This window comes from Tenrec ecaudatus (genome assembly GCF_050624435.1).
Source record: "Tenrec ecaudatus isolate mTenEca1 chromosome 16 unlocalized genomic scaffold, mTenEca1.hap1 SUPER_16_unloc_8, whole genome shotgun sequence".
In the NCBI taxonomy this organism is placed as follows: domain Eukaryota; kingdom Metazoa; phylum Chordata; class Mammalia; order Afrosoricida; family Tenrecidae; genus Tenrec; species Tenrec ecaudatus.
In genome coordinates this window covers 777433-795323 of record NW_027457661.1, presented here as the reverse complement: position 1 = coordinate 795323, position 17891 = coordinate 777433, and positions in this window count along the sequence as shown.

Below are 17891 nucleotides of genomic sequence, written 5' to 3'. Positions count from 1 at the left end.
GACCCCAGAATGTATAACTTTTGATAGCCGACCACCATCAACTTCAGTCACCACATTTGCTTATGCACCCATTTGCCTCCAGCAATTGTGTTGGGGAGGTGAGCATCACGGAATGCCACTTTAATACAACAAAGTATTTTTGCATTGAGGGAGTACTTGAATGGAGGCCCAATGTACATCTGTTACCTTAATACTAAACCTATAAATATATGCATATAGATCTATTTCCCCATCGTTATACATAAATATATTTACATATGCACATGCCTTTATTTAGACCTCTATAAATGCCCTTTGCTTCCTACCTCTTTCCTTGATTTCCTTTTACTTTCCGATTGTCCCACTCTCATGTTCAGCCTTCATTTGTGTTTCAGTAATTCCTCTCGGTTACATTACTCTTCGTTACACTCTACCAAGCCTCCTACACCCTCCTCACCATCTATTTGGATCACTTGGTGTTCCCTTGTCCCTGGGTTTGTTAACAGCACTTCCTTTTTCCCTACATCCCCCTTTCCCATCTCCCCCCCCCCACCAGCTGTCAGTCCCATTGTTTTCTCCTCCAGATTGTTCATCCAGCCTATCTCATTTAGACAGACCTGTGGAAATCATAGCATGCACAAAAACGAGACAGAGCAAACCCAAGCAACAAAATGAAACAAAAGAACAACACCACCACCAACAAGCCAATGACAAAAAGCAAAACAAAACACAAGAAAGAAAAGCTTTTAGTTAGTTCAAGGACTGTTTGTTGGCCTTTAGGAGTGTTTTCTCATAGAGTATGATGGGTCAGCTAGCCCTGGCCCCAAAGTCTATTTTTGGTATTCCCTGGGGACTTCGTTGCTCTGTTCCCCTTCCTGTTCTGTTGTACACCCTTAGTATTTTGCCTCGGTGTGCTGGGATCAGATCGGGCGATAGAGGCATGCTGTTTTTTTTGTGTGAGCAGGTGCACTGTCATGGTGGCAAAACCAGTCCCCTGTCTACCACTAATCAGTCCTTTTTATTTTAAATAAATCATTTTATTGGGGGATCTTACAGCTCTTGTAACAATTCATACACCAATTTGTATGAAGCACATTTGTACATACATTGCTATCATCATTTCCAAACATGTTCTTTCTCCTTGAGCTCCTTTTTTCCCCTCCTCCCACCCACGTGAACCACTGATACTTTATACATACTTTTTATTTTTATATTTTACGCCTCTGCTGTATCCCTTCACCCAAACTTCTGCTGTTTGTTCCCCTGGTTGGTGGAGTGGGGCTGTATGTCCATCATTGAGATTGGTTTCCCCTTTCTTCTGCTTCTCCCCCCTACCTTCCCTCGTGGTGTTGCTACTCTCAGTATTGGTCCTGAGGGGTTTATCTGTCCTGGATTCTGTGTGTCGGAACTTCTAGTCAATAGCAGTGTGCAAGCTCTGGTCTAGCCAGACAACTCAGACCTTCTTACACAATATCTTCAGAACCTCTATATAGGAAGCTTGATTAACAGTCTGACCTAGTGCAATGACTAAACTCCAAATGCACTATCACCCTCACATCAACAAAACCAAACAAATGAGCATCTTCTTGAAGTTTGAGTTCACTTGACGAGGTGTATTTGAGTGAGGTGATGATGGCGTCTTACACTGACTTGATTTATGTTTGCATTCTGGCTTGTGAGAAGAGCACAAGGTCTTGTCACCAGCAATGACCTTGGGAAAAAAGTGTGGGTGCACTAGCTCAGAGCAAGTTGCCAGATGCCTGCCCAAACAGGAGAATGTATATTTTGAAATGTGTACCCAGTGGAGCTTTGTACCGCTTGGTTTTTTGGCGGGGGTGGGGTGGGGGTGGGGGGAAGGCCGGCTACTCCTTTGTAGGTTAGATAATCTGAGATGTGCTATTTGAAATTTCCTGGGGCCAGTTTTAGACAAAACTAGAAAAGTTAATTTTGCTGTATGGAAAAATCTGACAGTCTGGAAGTATCTAATTTTCCTCACATGCCATCATTCCCCTAGTAGCATTATTCCTAGTTAAAGCTCTCCTCTGTTCCTCCTTAGGGTTTCCCCCACTACCTGATGTTCCTTTTCTCCTACTCATCATCAAGGGACTTGTGTCCAAAGTGAGGACAGCAAATAAGAGACCCTCCTGACTCTCTGTTAAGAAGGGTGCTCTGGTGCATGCGTGTGTTTATGTGTGCACATACAATCGCATTTGAATTTTGTTGGAAGAGGCTTCATAGAGACCGAGAGTGACATGGTTAGAGCTGCTGCACATGTAGAGCACTGTACTCTATGGTGTTCTAATTCAAATGCATGTAAGGTCCAAGAGAGGTAATAGAAGCAAGTGACCAGGGTCAGGGAAGGCAGTAGGAGGAACTGAGGGAGCCTGAATGCCTCACACCCTGCCAGTTTCACTGATTCTTGGATGGGAGAGTACCAACCTAGTGCTGTGAAATCTTCGCAGTTTTCAGAGGCTTGGGGGATTTTAATTTTGTATGTAAAAAATAGACATCTAAATGCTTGTAATTTATTGATTTCGATAAACACACTGAATGCCAGTACTCAAGTCAAACAAACCAAACTGACAGCCATCGAGTCTTTGCCAACTCATAGTGACCCTATTAGACAGGGTAGAACTGCCCCTCAGTTCAGCTCCCAGCCCTGGAGGCCCACCAGTTCCTCGTTATTATCATGAGGAATACTATTTTCACAAGAGCGTTACATACCCCTAGAGACTAAACCATAAAGCCATATAGGCTTTGACCATCAATTCTGATATGCTTTTTCCTCAAACTGATGGGTCATTTGATGGAATCCTTGTATTACTTCCCTAACATAAAAATTAATCAAGCAAAGGAGATTCAGTGCTCAGTACTGCAGCCCCCTATTTAGAGATTAACTCTTAAAAACCACCACCACCACCACCACCACCACCACCACCACCACCACCACCACCACCACCACCACCACCACAGGCACCTTATCTATGTTGATAAAAACTTGAGTAGGCTGTATAAATATCTCAAGTATTTAGGATAAAATGGATTCTTTTTCTACTGTCACATATTTAGTTTGAGTTATGTGTTTCCATCTGAACACAAATTAAATAGACCTCATTGACATCTTTTCAAAATGCCATAAAAATTAAATGATTACCTTAAAAGATACTCAGTATAATTAGGCATCAGAAAAATGTACATCAACACTAGAGCGAGATAGTGTTTCAACCCATCAAGATGACACTAGCCAAGAATATTAAAAATACCATTGAGTGCTGGAAGAATGAACAGATTTGTGTCAGAAGAACAGTCTGAAAGGTCCTTAGAAGCAAGCACGGGGAGACTTCACATGCTTTGGATATGTTATCAGGAGATGCCAGTCCCTGGAAAAGGCTGAAATGTTAGGTTCAAGTATAACAACAGTTTTGAAGATGGTGTAGGACTGCGCAGTGGTTCATTCTGCCTTGAGTTGGAACTGACTCAATAGCACCTAATGCTAAAAGCTAGATGCTTTTGATCCTAAATGAAAAGTGGATGGTCCAGCCTCCATACCAGCTACGTGGACAACTGCCCCTCCCCCCAGAAGAATTTACCTTAGAAGACGGCACTGAACCTGTAGCTAGGGGAGATGGACATGTCTGATCAGAGCACACAGGGGCAAATTAAGGGGGAGGAAGAGAGTGGAGCACACACTGGTCCACCAGGCTTGGAGGATGATATTGGCACTCTGAACAGCCAATGTACAGAGTGGACCATATGGCTGATCCCACTATGAGACATGCCATCCCTTGCTGGCCCAGGGCCCTATGGGGACAATACCGGAGACTCTGTGTTGGGACTGACCCGGCTGGCCCTCCAACACGGAGGCAAATCACTAAAAGCATGCAGCAGAGCAACCATGGGAGCAGAGCGGGTAGCCCCTGAGGGAGTACAAAGGACAGACTCTGGGGCCAGAGCATGATACGCCATCAGACCTGACTGAAGGACACACCTATAGAAAAAAAATATCAGACCTTGATCTATTTACAGGTTTTTCTTTCTTAAAAAATTTTTTTTGGCTTTTAATTAATTTACTCTTTTATTGATCATTGGTTTTCTGTTGTTGTTTTTTGTCATCACTGTGTTCTCACCCATCGCCTATCTTGCTATGGTTTGATTTTTGGTGCATATTATTATCTCAACAGATCTATCTAGATAAGATAGGCTGGAAGAATAGTCTGGAGGAGAAAACAACAGGACCAATGGTTCCCGGGGACATGGGAGAGAGAGAGGAGGGGGTAAGGAGGTGATGCTGACCAATCCAGCGACAGGGGAGCAACAAGTAATCCAAAATCCGTCGCAAGGAGGGTGTGAGAAGCCTGGTAGGTATTCAGCAAGGGTAATGTAACCAAGAGAAATTACTCAAACCCAAGTGAAAGCTGAGCACGATAGTCGGACAAGAGGAAAGTAAAAGTAAATAGAGGAAAGAACTAGGTGACAAAGGGTATTTCTAGAGGTCTACATACTGGCATGTACATATGTAAATATATTTATACAGGAGGGTTCGTAAATAGATCAACGTTCATATATTTATAGACTTAGTATTAAGGCAGTAGATGGACATTGTCAAGTACTTACTCAATGCAAGAACACGTTATATTAAATTGGCATTCTATGATGAACACCTTTCCAACATGATGGTTGAAGAAAAATGTGTGCACTAGCAAATGTGGTGAAGAAAGCTGATGGTGCCTGGCTATTAAAAGTTATAGCATCTGGGATCTTACAGGCTTGAAAATAAAGAAGCGGCCATCTAGCTCAGAAGCAACAAAGCCCACATGGAGGAAGCACACCAGCCTGTGTGACCATGAACTGTTGAAGGGATCAGATATCAAGCATCAAAGAACACAAAAATCATGTCATTGTAAATGAGGGTGAGTGCAGAGTGGAGACTCAAAGCCCATTGGTAGGTAACTGGACACCCCCTTCCTGAAGGGATGTGGGGAGGAGATAAGCCAGTCAGGGTGCAGGGTAGCAACAATGAAACATATGTTTCCTCTAGTTCCTAAATGCTTCCTCCCCCCACTATCATGACCCAATTCTACTTTACAAATCTGGCTAGACAAGGGGATGTACAGAGAGATCGCCTTGGAGATTGGGTGGATGTTCCCACAGTAGCGTGGAGCCCCACAAGTGCTGGTCAGGCGTTTCCCCCAGTCACTTGTAGGACCTCAGGATTTAGGCTGGGGATGCCCCCACTTTTTATAGGGGAGAACAACCTGTGGCCTGGTGTGTGGGAGAGGACCAGCGTGAATTCCCCAGCTGCTTGCCACACCAATAAGTGGGGGGTGGGAGCTCCCTCAGTTGGGCCTTCAGGTTTGCCCTAGGCAGAGGGGAGTGGCCTGGAGACCTCTATTGTCTTGTGATGGGAAAGAGAGTGAAAGGAGAGGAAAAAGAGAGAAAGAGGAAGACACAGACTGGGGCAATAATGCCAACCAGACTGACAACCACTCACCCACACACAACTAAAATGCACAGAGTAAATAAAGGTGACAACAGTAAAAAGAAAGAAAAGAAAACAACTAAAAAGGAGAACCAAATCTGTGGAGGCTGTGGTAGGAAGTAGAGAAGAGCTTGATGGAGCGGAGAAAAGCAGAAAACCTGTAAGAAGAGCCCAATAAAAGGGAAAAGAGAGAAGAGAAAAGGAAGGAGGAGGAGAGAGTATTTTTTAAATGGTTAAAGAAATAACTGACCCTGTGTTATGCTGTGTGTAGCTCTGACTCGTCCTGTGTGCAGTACTGTCTTAGGGGTCAGGCTGCCCACTAGGAGGACAGGGTTGCCCTAGGCTGAGTGTAGGGCTCTGGAAACCAGCAGTGGTATGTGCAAGCAATGAGAGGGAGCAGAGAGAATCGTACAAGCTAAGAGAGAGGTGAAGAAAGCAAAGACAGAAAGAGGAAAGAAAGAAAAAGAGAATAAAGAGAAAGAAGGAAATAAATCCAACTGAGTTCACTAAGGTTGGCTGTGATGGTAAAGAGCAAGGAGAGAGAGAAGGAGGAAATAAAGTATAAAGTAGTAGCTGATCCCTGATTGCTTGGATGAGGGGCCAGAGGGGTTTAGACACTGCTCCAACATGGCAGGTCAGTGTGCCCTTTTAATGCCGGGACCCAGTGGTGCTGGGCAGAATTGCCCTAGTTGACGAGATCACCTTAGAGGCATGACGGAGGTTTCTTCAACGGTGCAGCGCACTGTTGGTGTTTGTCCCAGGTGCCTTGTGTGGTGTACAGCACTCCCACAGAGGGCAGGCTGGAGTGCCTCCTGCTATTTGGGTTGATTTGCCCTAAGCGGAGGGAAGTGACCTGGAAGCCTTTAGTGGCATATGAGAGGAGAGAGTGGGAGAGAAGAGGAAAAAGAGGGGAAAAGGGGGAAAAAAGAGGGATAAAGAAGAAAGCGAGTAAATAAAAGCCCAACACCAACCTGAGCACGTTGAAACTGAGTGCGGTGGAAAAGTTAGAAGGGCTAGTGAATAAAGTGAGAATAAGTAGAGCAGTGGGTAAGGAGGTAATGATACTTGATCACCTGTCCTTGAGGCCAGAGGAATTCCAACTCTTCCTCAAGGTCACGGGGTCATGGACTTGTAAGGTCTCTCTCTCTGGCCTAAATTCCAACCCCAGTCCTTGGCTCCCCGCGAGAAAAATTTCATGCGGAAGCCGGGTTCGTGATCCAAGTGAATTTAATGAGAGTTAAAAGAAGCTTCAGGTTTTACAAGGCACCCATAGGATTCCTTTGACCATGGGGCCTGGCAGAGACTGCCTCAGGTCATGCAAGGATCTCTCTCCTCCCAGGAAGACGACCAGACCACCCCTCTCCCTTCTGGTCCCTGCCTTTTCAAGGGTTCCCGGGGAGGCTGGTGAAGGACCCCAGGTCAATCCCATTGGCTGAACTGCAATCATCTGGCCCAGGTGGGCTGCTCCAGGTGCAACATCCATCGGAGCCCACGGGCAGGAAAATCCAGCTTTCCTATGCTGGCTCTCCTGGGCATGCGTTAATGGACTTTCCCATCCCTGATGTAGGGTTCCACAGATGCTGTGTGAGATTACTTCAAAAGCAAGATCGCGCCCGTGGCCAGGGGTCACTTGGGTGCTGGAGTACCTGCCTTGTGCTGCATGTAGCACTGCAGCAGGGGCTGGGAGGGGGCACTGGGGGGCTCCCTCAGCCCCGTCTAGGGCTCCAAGACCGGCAGGGCCTCCCCAGCTATGTGTAGAATCACTGAGAGGGAAGCTTGTTGTCCTATCTAGACTGCTGATGCTTCCTAGATCAGAGGATTTTCTTTTTTATCCCTCTGGCCAGCTAGAATGAAATTGTCTCCCACAGTCTCTGGGCTACAGCTCAGTGCTGTTTAAGGCTGACACTGCTACAGCGGGTCTTTGTTATGGTAAAAGCTGCCAGGCCCTGTGGCTGAGTTCTGGCATTCCTTAGCTAGGTTGCTTCTTATGCTGATTTATGTTAAGGGACTCCCCATGTGGTGCTTGGAGCTGAGCAACCAGACTTGGGTTTGAGTTTTAAACCAATCATTTATGTTTCACCCTTAAAAAAAATTCTACTTGTGATGTGCTCAGATTTGGTGGCTGTCAAGCTGACCCCCAGAGGGGGAGATCCAGCTTATCAGGGGGGTTGTTTACTAGTCGGCCAATTGGAACTAAATTTGCTCCCTGGACTCCCGACTTTCTGCCTTTTTCTCCCACACCATGATCTTCCTAAGGTAATAATATATTTTTTCTTCTACTCTAAATTATAGCTACCCACCACCAACCCCTGACCGTGAGCTCAAGGCATCCAACCGCATGGAGAGCTCAGTGTGGGGTTCCCCTCGTGTCTGAGATTCTGCCCCCTCTCAGGGCGTCCACCTGCAGGGATCCCTGCTCCAGGCAAGGGCATATCTGGCGCCTGCCACTTCGTCAAAATTATAGTGCTTTAAAGCATGCTTGGTTTGCTTTGTGAGTGGAAATCCCACAAAAGAAGGGGTTCGGGAGAAACCCTGTTACCCTAGTTCTAATTTCAGAACTCCACCTTCCCGTTTCCTTCACCTAATTTCCTATTTTTCTGGTCTGGCAGCAGGAGCTCCAGATAGATGGGTCCTATCTGGTCGCCATTTTCTCTGAATCCCTCCATCTATTTTTTTTACACTCTTAAAAAGTACAAAACATTTACTCTACAAGCGCAAACAGATTTTCAAAAGCAGGGAAAAACCTGAACGTTCAGTACATGGTTCAATCGTCTTTTCATCTCTGCGCCCTAACTATGCTGAGCTCCATGGAACTGCATGGAGGGGAGCTATTCTGGCGTCATCGAGCCAAGTGAGTGTTTTGAATTACCTCAAGTGAATATTTGACTGGAAAGCATAGGGTGTAAAAAAACCCTGAAATCAGATGGTGCACATCTATCACAAAGAACAGGGCCTTGTACTTAAACCTTTTTTCTGAAAATAAGCAGCCATCTAAGTGAGATGTCAACTAAGTCCGCCCAGAACAAGCAGCACAGCCAGTGTGATGCCAGGGTGATAAATAATAGAATCTCAATCTGCAGGTATGAACAAGAATCAGAGCTTAAGTTCGGAACACCCAGTTTGCAAAAGGACTCAAATGCACAGGCGGGGTGAATTCCCTCTGACCACAGTCCATGGACATGAACAGATACAGTTAAGTTCAAATGTAACACCTCATCATTTAATCTCTTCAGACTAATTTTAATTTGGTTCCAGTTTTTAGTATTTTTCACTTTCTGTTCGATTGAGGTTTTTCTCTCTTTTGTCATTGTTAGTTTTTCTTTTCTACTTGTTTCTTGATTTTGTTTTGTATTTTTTTTTAATACATATGAAATCCAGGAGAGGTAAATCCAGAGAGACACTAACAGAATTAACAATCACCTAGGGACAGGCAGGGAAGATTTGGGGGAGTGAGGGGGGGCGGCTAACAAAAATGAATATAAAAGAAGGAAATGATGTAAACCTGATTGTGGTGACGATTACACAAATCTTAATATGACTGAAGTATTGAATGATATATGTGAATTATATGAGAATTAAAATAAAACAAAAGCTGAGGTCAGAGATAGGGCAGCAATTTAGCCCTGAATCTCTTGGTGAAGATTAAATATCATTTTGTGCCAAGAGCCCATTTTTCCACTCATGAAGTTTGGGGAACCGGCCATGCTCCTTCATCACTTTTCTTACCTCAATAAATGGGTGCAGTTCACTCTTCTCCCTTTTCTTCTCTGTCACATACTTTGCAGCAGTCAGGGGAACAGAACTTACAGTCCTGAAAGGGATCCATGAGTGTTAGTCCAGGTAGACTAGAGAAACAAATCCACACTCATATGTGTATAGGAAAGACCTTTATATACAAGAACAGTTGTATATTGAGAAAGCATTCCAGCCCAACCAAGATCAAGTCCATAAGTCCAATATTAGCCCATGTCTGATATCAATCTATAATGTTCTCTTCAGACTCATGAAACACCTTCAATGACCCCAAATGCAGGAAGATCACAGGTCAGTAGTTGCAAAGTCTTCTGCATCCAGTGGTGGTAGAAGCATCTCAGCTTTGGCAGGGTCTCCATGTGGCTCCTCCAGTTCCCAGGGCATGGGTTCTATCAGTGTGGTGCCATGTGTCTTGTTAGTAGGACATCTCTCAGGGAATGAGCAGAAAGATAGTCTGCTGCCTCCAAGGAGGAAATACCAGATTTCCCAGAACCCTGACGGGAAGGCCAGGCCCACAAAGAGGCCTCATTGGCCATAACCCAATAGAGAGACTAGAGTCTACCCCTTCACTCTTAATCCTCTCAAGTCCCAAATTGACACCAGATTGTATAACTACAACAGACCACCCCTTGTCCATTTGACATTTTCACAAAATTCTTTAGCCGTATATCATTTCAAAACAATAATAGAATCATATCAGTATCTAACAGTATAATATGAAAATGCATACATTTCACTCCGTGCCACCCTCCTTTAAACATAATATTCTGTAAGTGATGAAACAAAAATATCCTATGCTTAACAATTGCAGGTAAGGTACACCCACATATTAATCCTATAATTCTATGAATATATTCCAGTATCTATGAAATCTTGTAAGCTAGCCACTTCACGCCTTTATCTGGCCCATTTTGGCTATCCAGTTTCTCTACTGCCTACTTCCATCAACCCAGTGCTCTGAGGAGACCATCATATTCTTCAATATAAAGAGTCTTCATGCCAGTTGGAACCTTGTGAAGTCCACATCCACAAGAAAGTCAAAGCAGGACAGATCGTCTATACAGTCTGCAGCAGTATATACCAGTGCACAGGCTCAACATTCTTCTCTTCATCTGGTCGGGTTCGGGTCAAGTCAATGTGGGCTCCCTCTCTTGGCCTCACCTCAGTGTCCATTGGTCGCATTGCCTTTAGGCCTTGGCCCCATCACCAATTCTCCACAACTCTAGTCCCCTCAGAGTAGGTCATGGACTTCAAACCAGTCAACCTGCTCTCATCTTCTTCTCTACTGCCTGTAAACCAGGTCCACGAGTGTCAGTGGTCAGAATGAACCCACTGCTCTATTGCTGCTATTCTGCCACTTTCACTCAACAAGCAGATCCAGGTGGTCACCTAGCAATCATTTCAGGCTTCTACAGGCTCCCTTGAATGTTCAGTACTAGAAAGGAGTTTCTTCAGGCTTTGAGATTTTTTCCAGTTTCTGACAAAAACCACTATTCAAAATTCAAATATTACAAAAGTTCCCTTTTAATGCACATGAAGCTCTTCCTCACAGTGGGAGCAGTGCACAGAAACGGACCTTGATGCTGGGCTGCTCTGTGCGTGCTTTGGTCAGTTGGGAGCTGCTGATTCACAGATTCACTTCACGTGGATGAAGATGCTTGTTTGCTTCCCCGTGAGTTTATCGCGCTTCAACAGAGAAGAACCCTGTTCTTGGGTTTTGCCTCTGCCTTGCTCCTAGCACCGCTGGAATAGAAAGATTACAAATGATTTTTTTGTTGTTGTTTTAAAAAACAGAAAAGAAATGCCGTGTACCTGTTAGGTAAGTAGAGGCAGAACTGAGGGTGGTCGCTGTGCATGCCAAACCTCCTCCCCATCACAGACAGTTGAAAGCTGCTTCAGGCTGGAAAGATGCACACATTTAGGTCCTTGTGACAGGAAGCAGGTCAACCTGGGCGGGCCCCCATCTAGACCAGGTGGGCTTAATTCAGTCAATGGGGTCAAACAGTACCGTCAGCCATGCCTACCAACAGGGTATGGGTGGGGGCCTCAAACCAGCTGTCATGCAACCCAGCGTGCGTGGGCTGTCCAGTCCGCCCCCACCCCCCACGAGCATATTTGCCTCTTCTATCCTTTATAAAGTCACTTGGATCACAAACTAGGTTTCTGCGTCAATTGGTTCTTGTGTGAAGCCAAGGACAGAGGTACATTTCTCCCAGAGAGAGCCCTCACATAACCAAATCAGATTATAGCCTTCAGTGTTAGTGTTCCAACGAATTTTGGGGGAATATCTCAAGTGTTAGTGGTAAGGACACAACTCAATCCATATTATCTCTTTATTTTGCTCAGCCAGATGCTTGCCCTTTGAGCCTGAATTGTTGCAAGGCTTATTACCCCATCAAGTGTTCCCAGAGCAAGCCCTAAATGGGCAGTAGTCACACACAAGGAAGATTTGCAGGGGACACTGTTAAGAATGATTAATGCTTAAGTGTTCCTTGTCTCCCCAAATGTACCATTTGGCAGAAAATTTGTTAGATCTCTCTCCTGGGAGAGATATACCTCAGCTCTTGAATAACTCTCCTGGTCATAGAAGTCAAATTCCAAGCTTTTCATCCAACATTCATAAAGCTAAATAAATGTTACATAAACCTAAGTTCTCTATCTTGGATAAGACAAAGTAAAACCATGACTTGAGAAGGTTTTCATTGAGGACAGAGACAACTTCAGATATTCTAAGCCTATGAAATTGGTCATGATTCAGGCAACTTGCCAAGGAAGCAGGTAATACCTAGGTGGGAGGTGGAATGAATAAGAACTTGCACTAAGATTCCATTCCATCAGGCGCAGCTGGTGACTTTGGAGGCCCAGAGCAGGCAGTGGGAGAGAGAAGACCAGAGCAGGGGAGGGATGTGATGAGCTGGAGGGTAGAGGGAGGGATTATGTGTTGTCCTGCTGTCACCTCCCACCCCACTGTGACCCTTTAGTGATGTGGGCCCAGGTTTGTGATGCAAGTGGGTTTGAAGCCAGAGGGGACTCAGAGTGCTCAGTTGCCTGAGTGCAACCGCTGTATCCAGAAGATGGAGGAGATTCTCTTTCTGCTGGAACAGAAAAGTGCTTCCTGGCTGACCTACCAATACCCCACCTGGTTCACTGTTTTGACCTTGGGCATCCTGTATGGAGTGGGTTGCTTCTTCCTGGTCCTCCCCTTCCTTCCAAATACTCCACCTGTGCGACCACCCAGGAAAAGGATAAAGGTAAGAAATTCTCAACCCAGCCATAGGAGAGATTGATTTTTCCTTGTTTTATAAATTTTTCCTTTCGTAATTAATTTCCTGATAGGGGAAATCTCAAGAAAGAAGAGACCATCAGCCCTGGCTTTGGAATGTTGATGAGGGCTGGTGCGTCCTTACTCACTGTTAGGACTTTGTTCACTGCATTGGTATCATTTTATCCTTGCCGGCTTATGTTGATTTTCATTATTTCTGTTGGCTTTCCCTGTTTGTGAAGCACAGGAGGCGTGGATGCATCATGATCATGGACACAAGGGTTGACAGAGTTGCAGGTGGAGAGATCTCATGGTAGAGGGAGGGATTGTGAGATCAGCAGTGTGGAGAACTCCCCCATTGGGATGCTAGAGAGTGAAGGGGGATTGATTTCAAGACGAAAAAATGAAGGAGGCCAGAGGGGACAGAGAGCTTTAGACCTGACTGTGATTACACAACTCCTTTTGAAGGCAATTTAACCATGGGGGGGGTGTTGTTCTAAAATGGATATGGTAATCATTGATTGTACCATTGCCCTTGATCTGATTGAACGACTGAACTATTGACTCGTATGATATGTAAATCATTTGCCAGTAAGATGAGCATTCAAAAATATTTCTCTTTGAAGATCTCAGACCTCCCATCTCTAGTTGTTATAGAGGGCAATAGGTAAAAATCCCCAATATAGTGACGCAGTGGCTAAGGACTAGATGACTAGACGTTTCAAAGGGCAGCTCTCATCACTGGGTCCTCAGTCTCTTTCCTTGAGCTCCAGTCTCTGGGCCAAGGCTCCTTTTCTGTCTGGGCTAATTGAGAAAGCATGGCTGACCCCGGGGAGGAAGTGGTCAAGGGCTGGCCCAGAGCTTCAGCCTCCATAATCAAAATCTTTCCCACCAGAACACTGAGTGCTGAGAGTGTGTGCTCTCCGTGAGCAGAGGAAGGCTGACGGAAGAAATGCACTCTAGGTCTCACACAGAAGCTGGTTTCTGGGCTTTAGTCATTCCATGGAGATTGTCATTCTTCTAATCACCAGTAAATGCCTGCAGTTTGTCACAAAGAACAGACGCAGGATTGGATTCCAGCCTGACTTCCTCTCTTGTGCCCCAGCCTCAGGTGGAGACAAGGAGAAGCAGCAGGTCAAGGGACAAAGGTGACGCTCTGAAAGGTAAGGTTCTGCCCATTCAACCAACCTCTGTAAGCTCTCCTGTCCCCTCCTCTGCAGGATGCCAGTGGCAACAGCCCGTCTCTCTCAGGTAATAATCCTGAACAAAAGGATACTGGGGATGGAAACAGAACCCAGATATTTCCCAGATGTACAGGAGGGGCCTAGGATGGGATGAAGGCTGGCCAAGGTAGGACCCAGTAGGGAGCAGTGGGGGTGTCAGGAGCAGATTCTGGTGGATTTGGAGGTGGAACATTGAGGGGTAACAGCGATAAGCTGTGTAACTTTGCCAAGGTTCAGATTGCTCACTGAGACCCCACAGACAATATTGGAAACCGATGCTCCTTGAAATGCCAAAGCACCTCCTGCCCGTGGGAGTAAGCTATCGTTTGACCTTGAGCTCTGGAGAGTCCAACGTCCTAAGTGCACAGCCCGTGTGACATTCCTTTCGGTCCTCTGGGAGGGCTGCACCATAACGGTTCTCTTGATTTCCAGTTTTCCGAAGTTTCCTGCAAGAACTACATGGCGCTCAGAACCTGCGTTTGCGTCTTAGGCAGAAGTAAGTAACCTTCCTGCTTCACCGCGGGGTGCATCTTCCAACCAGGGTGCCTGTGTGGCCTCGGGCTGCAGAGCAGCTGGGATGCGCTGGTTTGGGGGACACTTTCAGGGATGGGCAGAGAATGACAGGAGTCCCGGGCAGTGGGGTGGGGCAGGAAGAGCAGGCCATCAAGGCTTGGGGAGGGGCTGAGCTTGCACCGACCCTTGCTAGCCTGCTAGGTCTCTTGCCCCTTCAGTCCTGGCTGTAATCTGGTCCTTCTGTCTCCTGCAGCCACTTGGGAAACCCACTTGACACTGGCAGCTTTGGTCAACAGAAAGCTCAAGCCCTCTCTGGTAGCTGGCGAAATAGAGGTACGGCTGAAGTCCATGTCGGTACGCGCGCCCCACACGGTTCTGCGGCTCATCCATTCTGGACACCTAGGTCTCAGAACTCCACCCTTCCACGGGCCCAGATGTGCATCTCAACTTCTCATGTCTTACCCGCCTTGAGTCAATCACCAGACTGCGCACATTCCCGTGAACCTGACAGTCTTTCACCCACACCACTGGCTCTTCCCTCACCCAGTGCCAAACCCCCGGATTCAAAGGCCTACCTGCAGCCTCCAAGCACTCTCTGGGACTCACCAGCCCCGCACCCCACAGGGACTCATTCTCAGAATGACTTGTTGGCAAGGCCCAGGCAGAGCCCATCTCCACACAACCGCTGCTCCACACCTGCCATGGCAGCCATCACAAGTCAGGATCCCACAGGCCTCCCTACTGCCTCCCCACCCCAGTGTTGGGCAGCTGCCAAGAACTTACAGCTTCCCTCCTTGGAATACTTTGGGTCTCTGAAAGAGCACTCTACCTGGCACCCCCAAGAAGACACCTTTCGGGAAGGACCCACAAAGAGGCAGGGGGAAGTAGGGAGGCCCACCTTGCTCAACCCCAATGTCCACAAGCTGCTGGAAATAGAAATCACAAAGGCAGAGAAATGGAATATTTGGGAAGAAAAAGGAAAGGGTGTATCAGAATACCATCTGCAGGCCTTAAATATGTTGAAGGCACTCGATGGGGAGCAGATCACTGCACCTCCCCAGCCCTTCTGGAATGCCAGCATCAAAGCAGAGCAGATACCCAGCCCTCAGAAGCATTTTCCACAAAAATTCAGTGAGTTTTTCTGGGGTCTACCTTTTCTGCACAGCGAGTCTCTGGCAGCTGCTCTCAGGGTCTCTGGATCCACCCTAGAGTTTCCCACTGTCTTATTTAATGAAATTCCTAATACCTTACCAGCTCAAATGCAAGCTAAAGAGTACCCACTCTTGTTGCAACGTCACTCCTTGCCCTACACTGAAGGCCGATTCCAACTTTTACTTCCAACTGCATGCCAAGCCCAGGCCCCACCGCCGGCTACAGTCCTGACTCCGCCCGGTCCACAGCCCCGTGGCCCACTCGCAGTACCTTTTCCTCCTCCTCACAATGGTCCCTGTGATGAATCCTGTCTTACCGTCCACACTAAGTCCCAATCACGCATTCCAAATTAACTTCAACAGCTGGAAAGCCGTTTTTTAAAGAAACAACAGGAAAGTGAGAGTTCTTTACCCTTTATGATGCCACGACCCCAGGAAGCTTTTTGTCTTCGCAACCCCACTCATCCCCAGGACAATCAGAAGGTCCAGACCCCAAAGACAGACCCCAAGCTTCCTGGCTGCTTGAAGCAATCGGAGCTCCACCGCCAAGAGAACTTCCCTCAATTGCAGGGGCCCCTCGGCAATGGGACTCTTGAGTCTCTGACACTAAAGCAGCCTCAGGAAAAATGGCCAGGGACTTGTCTGGATATGAAGCAGCCCGAATGCTCCTGCTCCACACCTGGAGACAAGCAGGGGAAGAATGTAATGAAGACGGTGTCCCCAGGAAGATGCACACACCCTGGACCGTCGCTTGCGTGCTGCAGAGCCGGTGTCCAGCTGAGGAACAACTCGGTCAATGGACAAGGGAATTACTTGAGGAAAATATCCAAATGTAATCTATCTATCAATGGATCAGGAAACTACTGCCCAAAAGGAACTCCGGGAGCCGACTCAAAGGAGTTAAGTGATTTGAGGATACACAAGGGGATTAACGCAGGAACTTACACCCTAAGAGTTCCAAACAAAATCCTACTGGAAAACACCCTGAATGTCCACATGTGCAGGAAGGTGGAGTAGATTAGAAAGGATCAGATCCCTGGCATTGTTTGCCGTTCATGTCTTGCGACCACGCATGCTCTGTCTATTTCCCTGACCCACCCACATGTTGTCAATGTGGCCTCCTGGGGAGAGCTGGAAGATCTCCTGAACACAACGCAGAGCCTTTCCTTTCTCAGCCCGGGCACTCAACAGGTGCTGGACTCGCATATCGTAAGGCTCCAAATGAGGCAGAGGTGGTGCATGCCCCTCAAAGTCCTTGAGCCCACAAACCTCTGTAGGACAAGAAAAGACAACGCAATGTCCTTTCCACAGTCCACCTGCTTAGCCACCCCTAAGTCTTCAACTAACCCAGTAACTGAGGCTGTCAAGGTCCTGGGAGAACCCTGTCAGGCAGACTGGGGAGAGAGAGTGACCCCAAAGAAATCAAGCCCTACCCTGGAGAGTCCTTTTGCTGATTGCTCCCCTACAGAGGAGCCTGTTCAGGGAACCCCAGCCTACCCCCCACTTGATAATGACAGTGGATGCTCATTGGCCCTCAGGCAGCCGTTTCCAGCCTTCATGCCCAGTATCCTTGGCAGAACCTTCCAGAATGAAAGTGTCCAGAGAGAGCCTAGAGCAAACCTCAAATCCAGTACTGACCAGCAAGGGGTCAAGGAAAGAGGGTGCTAGTTGTGCCCCAGGAGGCCCCAGATTGGAAGTGAACTCTGAATGTCCATCTTCAAGAGCCAAAGAGACAGGGTTGGTGGTGGTCAAGAAGTCCTCTTCAATAGAGCTAGACGATAGAGACACTTTCAAAACCAGTGTGCTGGCAAAATCTCAAACCAATCATGTGGACCGGGGGTGCTTCGAGGCTCTAGGATGTAGTAAAAGTTTCCTGCTACCTGGAAAGTGTGCGCCAGTTCCTGAAAAGCCAAGCCTTACAGCACGAGTGTGCAGTGAGATTAAGCTCCAGGTGGAGGTAGAGGCAGAGGGTGGTTCTCCATGCTGTCCTGTTGATGGGCTCCTTCAGGACAGCACCACTGATGTGCTCACTGCCACCAATGTTTTGCCTTCTCAGGTGGTCCATTGCCGCCCCCAGCATTTGTTCACTGGGGATAAGCCAATATGTCAAGGGCCAAGTGGCTTCGTGGTGGCTAGAGCAAGTTACATGGGGCAGCAGAAGCTCAAAAGCCCCAACCTTCAGGACCCCTCGACAAGGAGAAGGAAGAATGCTGTTCCCACTGACAAGAGGGAGACTCATAAATGGCCCAATCCAGAAGAGCATGGAAAAGGATTAGCGGGAAGAGGCATCTCCCAAGTCTGTGGGTTAAGCCAGCCTGTGCAAGACAAGGCATTGGCTGAGTGCCTTGAGATCAAGTCCTCACAGCTCCCACCAGAGAAGGGACAGCTTCCTGCTGAGGGCCACTGCAAAAAATGGAGGAAGCACTTTGTCCAGTGGATTTGCTCCAGCAAAAAATCTACAGGACACGGTGATCCTTTGCAAAAAGGAAAGCCCGTATTACCCTGTGGTCACAGCCTTGGGCCCCTTCAAA